At 38.2% G+C, this 12,218-nt stretch overlaps 1 non-coding gene across 1 annotated transcript; it reads right to left on the reverse strand.

The window, feature by feature from the left end:
• Positions 1-9,947: 9,947 nt before the first annotated feature.
• Positions 9,948-10,051, reverse strand: LOC118996657 (U6 spliceosomal RNA). Its single transcript, XR_005068537.1, has one exon. It is a non-coding gene; the product is annotated as a U6 spliceosomal RNA (small nuclear RNA).
• Positions 10,052-12,218: the final 2,167 nt, after the last annotated feature.

The following is a 12,218-nucleotide window of genomic DNA, read 5'->3' on the forward strand; positions in this document are numbered from 1 at the left end:
GGCCTCTACAATTCATTTTCAATTATTGTTTTCAAAAATCACGTATACAGTTAAACTACCCAAGTAGTAATCTAAATTTTTATTTTTATTAAACAAAACACTGTAGCTAGTTCAGAGTTTTACAAAACTGTTCCCATATGAAAATAATCCCATTATGGATTAAAATTATTCCACTATTGTTACAGGTGTGAATCAATTAAGCCAGAAAAATGGCCGAGTTTATCATTCCTTCATTGTTCTTTTAGGTCAGTTTTGCATGATGCTGCACAGTGATGGTTAATATCCTTATCTCTCTTTTTTTCTACTAGGTTGTGAGTTCTCTTAGGAGATGGGCAAAGTCTCATTATTTTTGTATCCATATAGCCCAGTTCAGTTCCTGAATTATTGCAGCTATTACTTAAATATGTGTTGAATAATTGAATGACTAAATGATGCTTTATAAGCTCTATCTCAAATAATTAGTGAAGAATTTATCAGTTTTCTTTTTTTCCCAGGAATAGCCATACTGATACTTCCTGATTTATAATAACTCTGCCAGTCATCCTAAACTCATAGTAATGTAAAGGTAGGCAATTTTGCAAAAAATAGTTTATCAGAATATATGGGAGATTGACTAAATATGTTAAAATTATAAACAGAAAATATTAGTCCTCTTGAATATCTGAAAGTAGAAGTTCTCTTTCTTTCTTCCTTTTCAAAATTGGTACCTCATCTAGCATAGTGTTAAGCTTTTAAAGTTACTAAATGGGAAGATTTCTCATTGGACAATGCTCCGTGATCAGGTAGATCAGTTGAAGTGGATAACAATCAACTTGAGACACGAATTGATAACAACCAACATTATACCAAATGGGAGATAGCTGACATATTCGAAATACCCAAATCAATAAATTTATTGGTGAAAATTAAAAATGTGGAGGAGAATATGGCAGAAGAGTGAATGGAACTCACACTAACCTCTCAGGGCCAATCTGGAATTACAACTCAATTGTGGAGAAACCACCTAGAACAAACAACTGAGAAACAACCAGAGGGAAGATGTATAACTTCGGAGAGACAGAAGAACCAGCTTCTGTGCAACCTGTCTGGTGAGGAGTGCAGTAGAAACTCAAGAGGACTAGCTGGGTACCCACAGGCAGCAGCGCTGGAAGGATAATTAAGTGGCTGGTTGGATCCCCCTAAAAAGAATGGGATCTAAACTCTAACCTAGGATTTTCATTGTAGAATACCAGAGCCCAAAATATACAGATAACAACCAGCAGTAAAAAGCTTCAGGGTTGTAGAGACAGATGGCTAGAGAGCCCAGAAACCTTTAAAGGGCCAACACACAAATTTTTATTTGCAGCCACTTTTCCTGGGCTGTGGTGAGAGCAGAGTGGACTGGTGATGCCTGAGAAGAGACTAAGGACTGAGGCTTTGGGAGAGAAGTGAGAGAGTTGATGCTGGGGCCCCAGTGCTTAGTCATCCACCAGATGGCAGCAGCCTTCATGCTCAGGCAGAGCACTCCCTTCTGAGCAACAGCAGCCTGAGGGGAAACAAGAGCCTTGACCCCAGGAGGGTCTCTTCCCTGGCCCTGTGGTGCTTCAGCCTGACTACTGAGTGCAGAGTGTCTAGATTAATGACCGAAGGAGATAGTCACAGACAGTAGATCCCTGGCAAAAGAGGGGCAGAGTGGACTAGAGAGACTGGGGACAGATGCCATGGGGAGAGAACTGAGAGAGCAGCCACCGGGATCCCAGTGCCAACACCCATACTGTAGCCACAAACTGTTTCAGACAGACCACTCCCCTCTGAGCAGCAGCAGTCTGAGGGGAAAAAATAGCCTCTACCCTAGGAGGGATTCTGCCCTGCCCTATGTTACTTAAACCTTGCTGATGAGTTTCGAGTGACCAGATTAACAACTGAAGGAGACAGTCAGGGACAGCAGATCCATGGAATTATGGAATAGGCTTCCTAAGGTCAGACTGGGTCAACATCTGACATGACCAGAGGCAGATTCAGGAGGAAAAAAAACAGTGGTAAACATAAGAGGCTACCGAAACGAAAGCCAAGTGGTCTCCATGATTTGCAATATTTACTTTCCTGCATAGCTTTTAAACATTCATTTTTTATCCAGCAACTTTGTATGTATTAAGTCACTAGATTTTATACTATAGTGTATTTCAATTCACATATTTTCCCCTTTCTCCTCTTAGCCCATTTTACCATCCTCTTTCCTTGCTTTATTTTCATTTGAAATTTTGTTTTCTCTCTTGATACAACTTGTTTCTTACTATTTCTCCTCACTCCAGACACACAAAACCAATTTTATTGTCAAGGGTCATCTCAAATCCTTTTTCCCTGCTCTTAAAGTACCCATGTTGTCTACCCACATTTAACACACTTTGCTAGTTGGTTGTGGGTAGGGTAGTTGTTGTTGCATTGATTTTTCAATTTTATCTCTAGAACTTCACTAATTCTGTATTTCAAATATCAAATTTTATAGTTTCCTTCTCCTACTCTTTTTTTATCTGAATTTTTAATTTTGCCATCTTAGCCTGTTTTTGTCTTTCTTCTATTTTTCTTTCATCTTGCCTTTTAATTTTCCTTTTTTTCTTTTTTCTTAAATTCAAAATTTTAATTTTTCCCTCACTTAGCCTGGTTTTTGTTCCTCACTCTTAGTATTCCCTCTCCCTCTATCATTTCAAAATCACTTCCCATTCCTCTAAACATCTTAGTCTTTTCTTTGTTTCTTTTCCCCTCTCATTCCCATACCACCTATATTCATTTTAGCTTATTTGTTGTTGATAGTACTGCAGAGGAACTTTCCCTCCAAATTGGCTCCTATATTTTCATTAATTGTTTACTATTTTCTTCCTTTTTTCTCTCTCACTTTATTTTATTTTATTTTATTTTATTTTAATATTGTTTAAACCTAATACTATATGCTTTCCTTCTCATACCCCATTCCATATTCTTCATTCTCTTTTATATTCATGATATAAATTTTACTTTCTTTCCATTGCTCCAACTCCCAACTCTAATTAGTGCTCCTCCTTCTACCATCTCAAAATCATTTTTCTTTCAGTAAGTCATATCATATCCCCTATCCTTTCTTATAATAGTCTTAATCTCTTTACACCCTTATCAATACTGGTTCATTTATTGTTAATAGTGGGATTGTGGGAAGTAGATATTTTTAAGGATGTGGGTTTATACTCTGGGCTTTGCAGGGTTTTTTTTTCTGGCAGCACCTGCACAACAGCACACAAGATATAGTGGGTGAAGTGACCCTCAGTCAACCAGCAGCAGAGAAGGACCCACCAAGAAAGGCCCAACAACAATCAAATCCCAATTACATCCAGAGAACAGCACAAAAGGCATAAAGGGCATCCCAAGAGCATCAAGTTCAGGTGATCAAGGAGACTGCACCACTGAATCTCACAAATCTCCTACCATAGAAGTTCACACCACAAAGTCAGGCAGTCAAGACAGATAAATTTAAGATGCAGAAGCAAACAAGAAGAGTCTGACAAATAATTGGTAGACAAATAAACAACCTCCAATTGAAAGGAAAGGAGGAATCCTCAGAAAGAATGCTAAATGAAATACAAGCAAGTCAAGTATCAGATATTGAGTTCAAAACACTGGTTATAAGTAAGCTCAATGGGCTCAGTGTGAATTGCAAAAAACTACAGGGAAACGATGAGGAACTTACTGCAAAGTATATCAGCATAAAAATGGACATAGAAACAATAAAAAAGGGCCAAGAGGAAATGAAGAATACAATTTCTGAATTGAAGAACATAATACAATGAATCAAAAGCAGGATCAATGAAGCTGAAGATCAAATCAGTGAGCTGGAGGACAAAATAGAAGAAACTCCCAAAAAGAGCAGGAAAAAGAGAAAAGACTCAAAAAATAACATAAAGTGGTTAAGGGAAATGCAGGACAACATGAAATGTAATACTGTCCATATCATAGGGATACCAGAAGGAGAAGAGGAGCAAAGGATAGGAAACCTGTTTGAAAAAGTAATGATGGGAAACTTCTGTAATTTGATGAGAGAAAAAGTCACACAAATCCAGGAAATGCAGAAGTCCCACTCAAGAGGAACCCAAAGAGACCCACTGAAAGATGCATCATAATTAAAATGGCAACATTCAAAAACAAAGAGAGAATCCTAAAGGCAGCAAGGGAGAGTCAAGAAATTACATACAAGGGAATCCCAAAAAGCCTAGCAGCTAACTCCTCACCTGAAACATTATAAGTCACAAAGAAATGGCACAAAATATTCCAGGTAATGAAAAGCAAAGACCTGCAACCAAGACTACTCTATCCAGCAAGGCTGTCAATTAAAATGGAAGGTTAAACAAGGAGCTTCCCAGAGAAAAGAAGACTGAAAGAATACACTTCCATCAAACCATCATTGTAAGATATGCTAAAGGCACTGCTTTAAGAAGAGGAAGAAAAACAGTGAGAGAGAGAGAGGAACAAAGGTACAAAGAGAGAACAATGTCAATGAATAAGTACCTATCAATAACAACCTTAAATGTAAATGGATTAAATGCTCCACTCAAAAGATATAGGGGAGTTGAATGGATAAGAAAACATGACCCATACATATGCTGCCAACATGAGACCCACATCAGAACATACTGAAAGTGAAGGGTTGGAGAGAAAATATACCAAGCAAATGGACAGGAAAAAAAAGCCAGGATAGAAATACTTATATCTGAGAAAATAGACTTCAAAAAAAAAGGCTATAAAAAGAACCCCAGGAGGACACTTCATAATACTCAAAGGACGAATCCATCAAGAAGACATAAATATTATAAACATATATGCACCCAACGTAGGAGCACTCAAATATATAAGGAAAATCTTGAAGGACTTCAAGAAAAATATGGACAGCAAAACACACGCACACATGCACACACACACACACACACACACAATCCTGTACATTTAGACAAAACTGAAAGGTAGCAATTAGAGGAATGCATATCAAAATCATAGTGAGATGCTACTTCACACCTTCTAGGATGGCTATAACTTTTTAATGAAATTAAATACAGTGGCAGAAATGTGGAGAAATTGGAATCCTGGTAAATTGCTTGTAGGAGTGCAAAATGGTGTAAGTGCTGTGGAAAGCAGTTTAGTGGTTCCTCATGAAGCTGTATACCTAGTTGTGCACCTAAAGAAGTTGAAAGTAGGTACTCATATTTTTATGCCACTGTTCTTTTCAGCATTATTTACAATTAGAAAAGGTAGAGACTAGTGGTATCATAATTTATAATAAAAAACTATATTTGGTCTCCATCTCTTCTTCTGGCAAAGAGCTCCTAAAACCCTTAGAGTTTCCTAAGTATAGTTGTGCACCACATAACAAGCTTTTGGCCAATAATGGATCGCATGTATGACAATGGTCTCATAAGATTGCAAAGGATCACCTGACTGATGTGACTAAGTGGGTTGGGCCTTGTCCCCCAAACCAAAAGCTTGCTGGTTTGATTTCCAGTCAGGGCACATGCTTCAGTTGCAGGCCAGGTCCCTGTTTGATGTTTCCCTCACATATCAGTGTTTCTCACCCACTCTTCCTCCCTTCTCCTCCATCTAAAAATAAATAAATAAAATGTTTTTTAAAAAGATTATGATGGAGCTAAACAATCTTTATCACCTAGTGATGTCGTAGTCATTTTAACATTGTAGCACAATGCATTACTCACGTGCTCGTGTTAATGCTACTGTAAACTAGAGTGTTGTGCTGCCAGTCATATAAAAGTATAGCACATAATACATAATAATACCTGATAATGATAATAAATGGTTACGTACTGGTTTGGGTGTTTACTATCTCAACCTTGTTAAACTTATTTTTATTTAAGTGTAGTTGGTATATAATAATATTGGTTATATAAGTTTCAGGTGTATAATGTAGTGATTCAACATTTTTGTACCTTACAGTGTGATCACCCCATCAATTCTAGTAATCATCTGTCACTGTGTAAACTTATTACACTATTGTTGACTATATTCCCCTGCCCCTTTACACCTATCCTCCAACTTGCTCCCTTCTGGTAACTATCCCTTTGGATTCCATTTCTATGAGAATGTATTTGTTTTGTTTGTTTTGTTTTGCTTTTAGATTCCATATGTAAGTGAAACCATATAGTATTTGCCTTTTTCTACCTGACATATTTCACTTAACATAATACCCTAGACCCATCCATGTTGTTGCAAACAGCAAGATTTTTACTTCTTTGTTGCTGTGTAATATCCCATTGTATATACGAGTATATACCACTTGTTCTTTGTCCATTCATTAATTGATAGACACTAGAGTTGCTTCCCTATCTTGACTATTGTAAACAATACTGAAATGAATATAGGGGTGCATATATCTCTTCAAATTATTTTTCTTATTTTCCTTGGATAAACACCAGAAGCGGAATTGCTGGGTCAAATAATATACTTTTGTTTTTGTTTTTGTTTTTTCAGGAACCTCTATTCTGTTTTTTTATTAGGGCTGCATCAGTTTTCAGTCCCATTAACAGTGCACAAGTGTTACCATTTCCCCGTATCCTCACCAACACAAGTTATTTGTTGACTTTTTGATAATAGCTATTCTGAGTGGTGAGAGATGATATTTCACAGTAGCACCCCACTATCTCTGGAATTTCTCTGGAGTTGGCAGCCCAGAAGGCAGGTACTGTAGTGTTCCATTGGTTCTGCAGTCTCTTTAGGTTGGGGAGTGCCTTGTGTGCTCAGGCTAGTGGGAGCAGGAAGCAGTATCCTGCCATACCTGCTGAATCCATCTTTGAGTGAAGGGGCTCCTTGTATGCAAGCTATAGCATTCTCCTGTTTCTAGTGCATCTATCTCCAGTAGGGGTGGCTGCAGACATGCTACATTGCCCTGTAGATCAGTCAGAGAACCTGGATAGAATTCCTGCTAGCTGTCCAGTTTCAGGGGAAATGTAAACTATGGCACTCACAAGTACCTTCAGGGTTGGAGTGTTTCCTCAGCTCCCAGAGAGCTGTCATGGTACCCCTACCTATTCTATGGAATCACTTTCTCTTGCTTGTTGTGCACGTGCTGCTTAATTGTCTCATAGTCAGTCTCTCAGGTAAATTTGCTCTAAATATAGGTGTATGTTTCATGTATTCTTGTGAGTGGATGAGCTTAGTGTCCACCTACCCACCATCTTGCCAAACTACCCTATACTATACTTTTTAATAGATAGTTTAGAGTATAATATTTATACTTATAAAAAATGCTTGGTTTTCCTGCCTGATGTGGCTCAGTGGATTGAGTGCTGACCGGTGAACCAAAGGGTCACTGGTTCAATTCCCAGTTAGGGTACATGCCTGGATTAAGGGGCAGATCCCCAGTTGGGGGCCTGTGAGAGTCAACCAATCATACATGAATGTTTCTCTCCTTCTCTTTCTCCCTCCCTTCCACTCTCTCTAAAAACAAATAAGTTAAATCTTTAAAAAACAGCTTGTTGTGAAGCAGTATGTTGTGTCATGCTGCCAGCAGTCTCATACACCTCCAGTTTACTACATCTCTTGATTGCATCATTGTCTCTTGCACTTGATTTAATCTCCTATCATTTTGTTTGTCATGCCCTCTGAGCATACAAAAATCCACTGCTAATGTTACCAGTAAGTAGCCACATCAAATGATTGTCCTGGAAATGAGATTAAAACTGATTAAGGACTACAAAGGTGGAAAACAAGTGATGATTATTGTTCTCCACTCAGACATGTCCCAGTACACTGCAGCTACGATCTTGATAAACAAGAACAAAGTGACAGAAGCTGTTAAAGGACATGCATCATTAAAGGCAATGAGAAAAACAAAAATTGAAGAAGGGCCCATCAGACAAGGAGATAATTCTATCTTTTTGAAAATTTTATTTTAATTGTTGTTCAAGTACAGGTTTCTATAATTTAGTCCCGACCCAAAGAACCACCCCCCACAGTCCTCCCCACCTCTGTCCCATTTCCACCCCCACCTAGTTTTTCTCCATGTGTTCTTTATACTTGTTGCTGTAAACCCTTCCCCTTTCCCCCAGAAATTCCCTCCCCTCTTCTCTCTGGTCACTGTCCCCCTGTTCTCTATTTCAGTGTATTTGGTTATATTTTGCTTGTTTAGGTTCCTCTTAAAGGTGAGATCATATGGTATTTGTCTTTCAACACCTGGCTTATTTCACTCAGCATAATGCTTCCTAGTTCCATCCATGTTGGTGCAAAAGGTAGGAGTTCCTTATTTCTTTCTGCTGCATAGAATTCCTTTGTGTAATTGCACCACAGTTTTTTGATCTATTCATTTACTGATGGGCACCTAGATTGCTTCCATCACTTGGCTATCGTAAGTTGGGCTGCTATGAACATTGGAAAGCATAGGTTCTTTTGGATTGGAGTTTCAGGGTTCTTATGATATGATCCTAGCAGTGGAATTGCTGGGTCAAAAGGCAGATCCATTTTTAGTTTTCTGAGAAAATTCCATGCTGTTTTCTATAGTGGTTGTACCAGAATATAATCCTACCAGTGATGCACTAGGATTCCCTTTTCTCCACAACCTCTTCAACACTTGTTTGTTACTTTGTTTATGATGGCCATTCTCAATGGCATGAAGTGGTATCTCATTGTGGTTTTAATTTACATTTCTCTAGTAGGTAGCGATACTCAACATCTTTTCATGTGTCTCTGGATCCTCTGTACATCCTCCATGGAGAAGTGTCTGTTCAATTCTTGCCCATTTTATAATTGGGCTGCTTGTCTTCTTACAGTGGAGTTGCGTAAGGTCTTTATATATTTTGGAGATTAAACCCTTGTCTGAGGTGTCATTGGCAAATATCTATTCCCAAATATTTAGTTCTCTTTTTATTTTAATGCTGTTTTCTTTATCCGAGAGGAAGCCTTTAATTTTGATGAGATCCCATTTGTTTATTCTTTCCTTTGTGTCCCTTGCTCTAGGGGACATGTCAGTAAAAATGTTGCTACATGAAACATCTGAGATTTTCCTGCCTATGTTCTCCTCTGGGACTTTAATGGTGTCATGGCATATATTTAAGTCTTTTATCCACCTTGAATTTATTTTGGTGCATGGTGTAAGTTTGTGCTAAAGTTTCATTTTTTTTGCACATAGTTGTCCAGTTCTCCCAACACCATTTGTTGAAGAAGCTGTTTTTACTCCATTTTATGTTGCTGCCCTGTTTGTCAAATATTAATTGACCATAGAGACTTGGGTTTATTTCTGGCCTCTCTGTTCTATTTCACTGGTCCATGTGTCTGTTTTTATGCCAGTACCAGGCTGTTTTGATTACAGGGGCCTTGTAGTACAGTTTAGTATCAGGTATTGTGATCCCTCTTACTTTGCTCTTCTTTCTCAAAATTGCAGCTGCCATTCCGGGTCATTTATGGTTCCACATAAAACTTGAAGTGTTTGACTTCAAAAATTCATGTGGGTCATGCTTTCTTATCCATTCAGCTATTCTATGTCTTTTGATTGGAACATTTAATCCATTTACATTTAAGGTTATTATTGATAGGTACTTATTCGTTGTCATTTTCATACCTGTGCTTCTCATTGTCCCTCTTTTTTCCTTCTTTTCCTTAAAGCAGCCCTTTTAGTATTTCTTATAGAGCTGGTTTGGTGGAGGTATATTCTTTTAGACTTCTTTTGTCTTGGAAGCTCTTTATTTGGCCTTCTATCTCGATTGAGAGCCTTGCTGGGTACAGTAGCCTTGGTTGTAGGCCTCTGGTTCTCATTACTTGGAATATTTCTTGCCATTCTCTTCTTGCTTGGAGAGTTTCCATTGAGAAGTCAGCAGCTAACCTTACTCGGGCTCCCTTGAATGATACTTCCTTTTTCTCCCTTGCTGCCGTTACGATTTTCTCTTGGAAATTTTGCCATTTTAATTATAATGTTTCTTGAAGTGGGCCTCTTTGGGTTCCTCTTGAAAAATATGGAACTCCTCATGAATTTGTATGTCATCTTTGCACAGAGGCCATGCTAATGTCTGTATTGTTCCAATTTTAATGTATGTGCTGCTGAAGTGAGCACTATAATAACATTTTTTTATTTATCTAGGCCAGTCATTCTAGTATAAGATAACTAAAAACTCTGGAATTCAAAAGAGCGAAGAGTGCATAATCCTTTTGATTAAGGGGACTCAAGACTTGGAAAATTTTAGCTTCAGGTAAAAATTTATAGGTCTAGAAAGTAATGTGTATGTTAAAGCTTTTGTTTCAGAAACTACAGACGAGGCCCATCCTGGCTCCTGGGAAAACAGCCAAACTCCTGGGGCACTGCTAGAGATTACCACTTGGGGACAAGGTAAGGCATCTGGGCCTTTATATTCCAGGGAAAGCAGATGACCACCCTGTTCTGGGAACAGCCAACTGCCCAGGACAGGAATGTTGCAGCTCCTGAATCTCAAAGTCCTCACGGCACCTTGTTTATCTTCCCCCCTCCTTATAAAAGGTCTGGCCTGAGAAGGGAAGATGGTCTGTTAGGGCATGAACCCACATCTTTTTAGATCCCTGGCCATTTGAATAAAGCACTGATAAAGATTCAATCTGTGTCATTGGTTATTGGGTTTGGTAGTGACAGGCAGCCAAAATGCCAGTTTCTTTTCCGGTTACACTTTTAAGTTTCTATGAACTCATACAAAGCATGCCCTAAAGGAGCTATTCTGGTACAAGCTTGGTAACACCAGTAGTGATCGAATTTTGAAGAAAAATGGAATACATAACTCCAAAATGTGCCTTTTTTTACATAAAAATCATTTAGAGTTGAATACAATTAAAAAGCAGTGAGTGCTGAAAAACTCTCCCATCTTTTGCCTGAAGGCAAAGAATAAATTTTTCTGTTACTAGAGACAGATTCTAATCAGCCAAGAAATGGCACCAGAGAAATCTGTATAAACAAACTTTTTTTGTTAAACTAAACCTTTTTTCCCTAGTTACTTCTTCACCATTGACTATCTTAGCCCAAACCCTTTTGTCTTGTCAATGCTTCACAAATTTATTCTTTGTGTAAAAGACATAAAATCTTCCTGCTCTGATCACTTTGGGTCCCTATTCTCTTGTGAAGGCTCCTGTGTATATGTAAAAATTTCAAAAACTTGTGTTTTTCTCCTGTTAGTCTGTCTTTATCAGTTTAATTTTCAGATGCATTGAGGAAGCCTAAGTAGATCAAGGAAAACTTTGTCTTTCCATACTATGTAATCACATGATGAAGCCATTGAAGCTAGGAAATGAAGGAAAACATAGCCATGATGTTTCTACAGCCCCACTGACCCCCTTTTATGTATCTTTTTACAATGTGTCTTGTGTTGGCTTTTTCTCTGGTTTATTCCTTTTTCCCCCAAGTAGGTTTTGAGTTGTGAGTTTCCTGAGGACAAATATCTTGTCTTATTCATTTCTTACCTGGCAGCACACATTACATCTCATGATATTTGTGCTTATTGGTGCTCAGATATTTTTTGACATGAAAGGCATTTGAATGATAAGAAACTATATAAATTTTAGATCGGAGTTAGTCAAGAAACCAGTGAGCAAAGGAGCAGCATTTATTTTGGGAGGGTGGATAAGAGAGAAAGTGGAGCCAACCAAGGGAGGTTAGAACTTGCCTGGTTGTTCTTAGGGCAGGGTTTTTAAGCACAAAACCCCACAAGGGGTAACTGTTTGGGATGTCAGAGTATAATTGGATGGAGCTGGTTACTGGATGCCATGTGTGCTGACCATCGTTCTTGATACATCTTGTCAGGCTCAAGTTAAAGCTGCATCCTGTCACACCAGATGGGCCAACCCCAGACCCTCATCTTGCCTGAGCACCTGGATAGGGTCAGCATGCAGCTTCCCACAGTACAGTTTCCCGCCTGGTGATTTTCCACTCCTCCTAGGCTCGTCTAGGTCTTTCAGTAAATTAATAGTACAGCAAAGCCTACTTCTTCTAGGCTACACTTCTACTATTTGAAAAGGCTTAGTTAATGTATATTAATATGATAATGATGTCACTAAAATTAGGAATGTTATCTTTGCTACCTTGATTATTTTTTAATGTAGTACTAAATTAATAGTACAAAAGAGTTTAATTCTTGTCAAATCAGTGCTTTCTCACTTATTTATAAATATACAAATACAGGCATACTTCATTTTATTGTATTCTGCTTTATTGTGTTTTACAGAGGTTGAAAAAATGTAGAAAAAAAGGAAGGAAGAAGGAA

This window comes from Sturnira hondurensis, unplaced genomic scaffold (assembly GCF_014824575.4).
Source record: "Sturnira hondurensis isolate 20B ecotype Veracruz unplaced genomic scaffold, ASM1482457v3 Scaffold0011391, whole genome shotgun sequence".
In the NCBI taxonomy this organism is placed as follows: Eukaryota; Metazoa; Chordata; class Mammalia; order Chiroptera; family Phyllostomidae; genus Sturnira; species Sturnira hondurensis.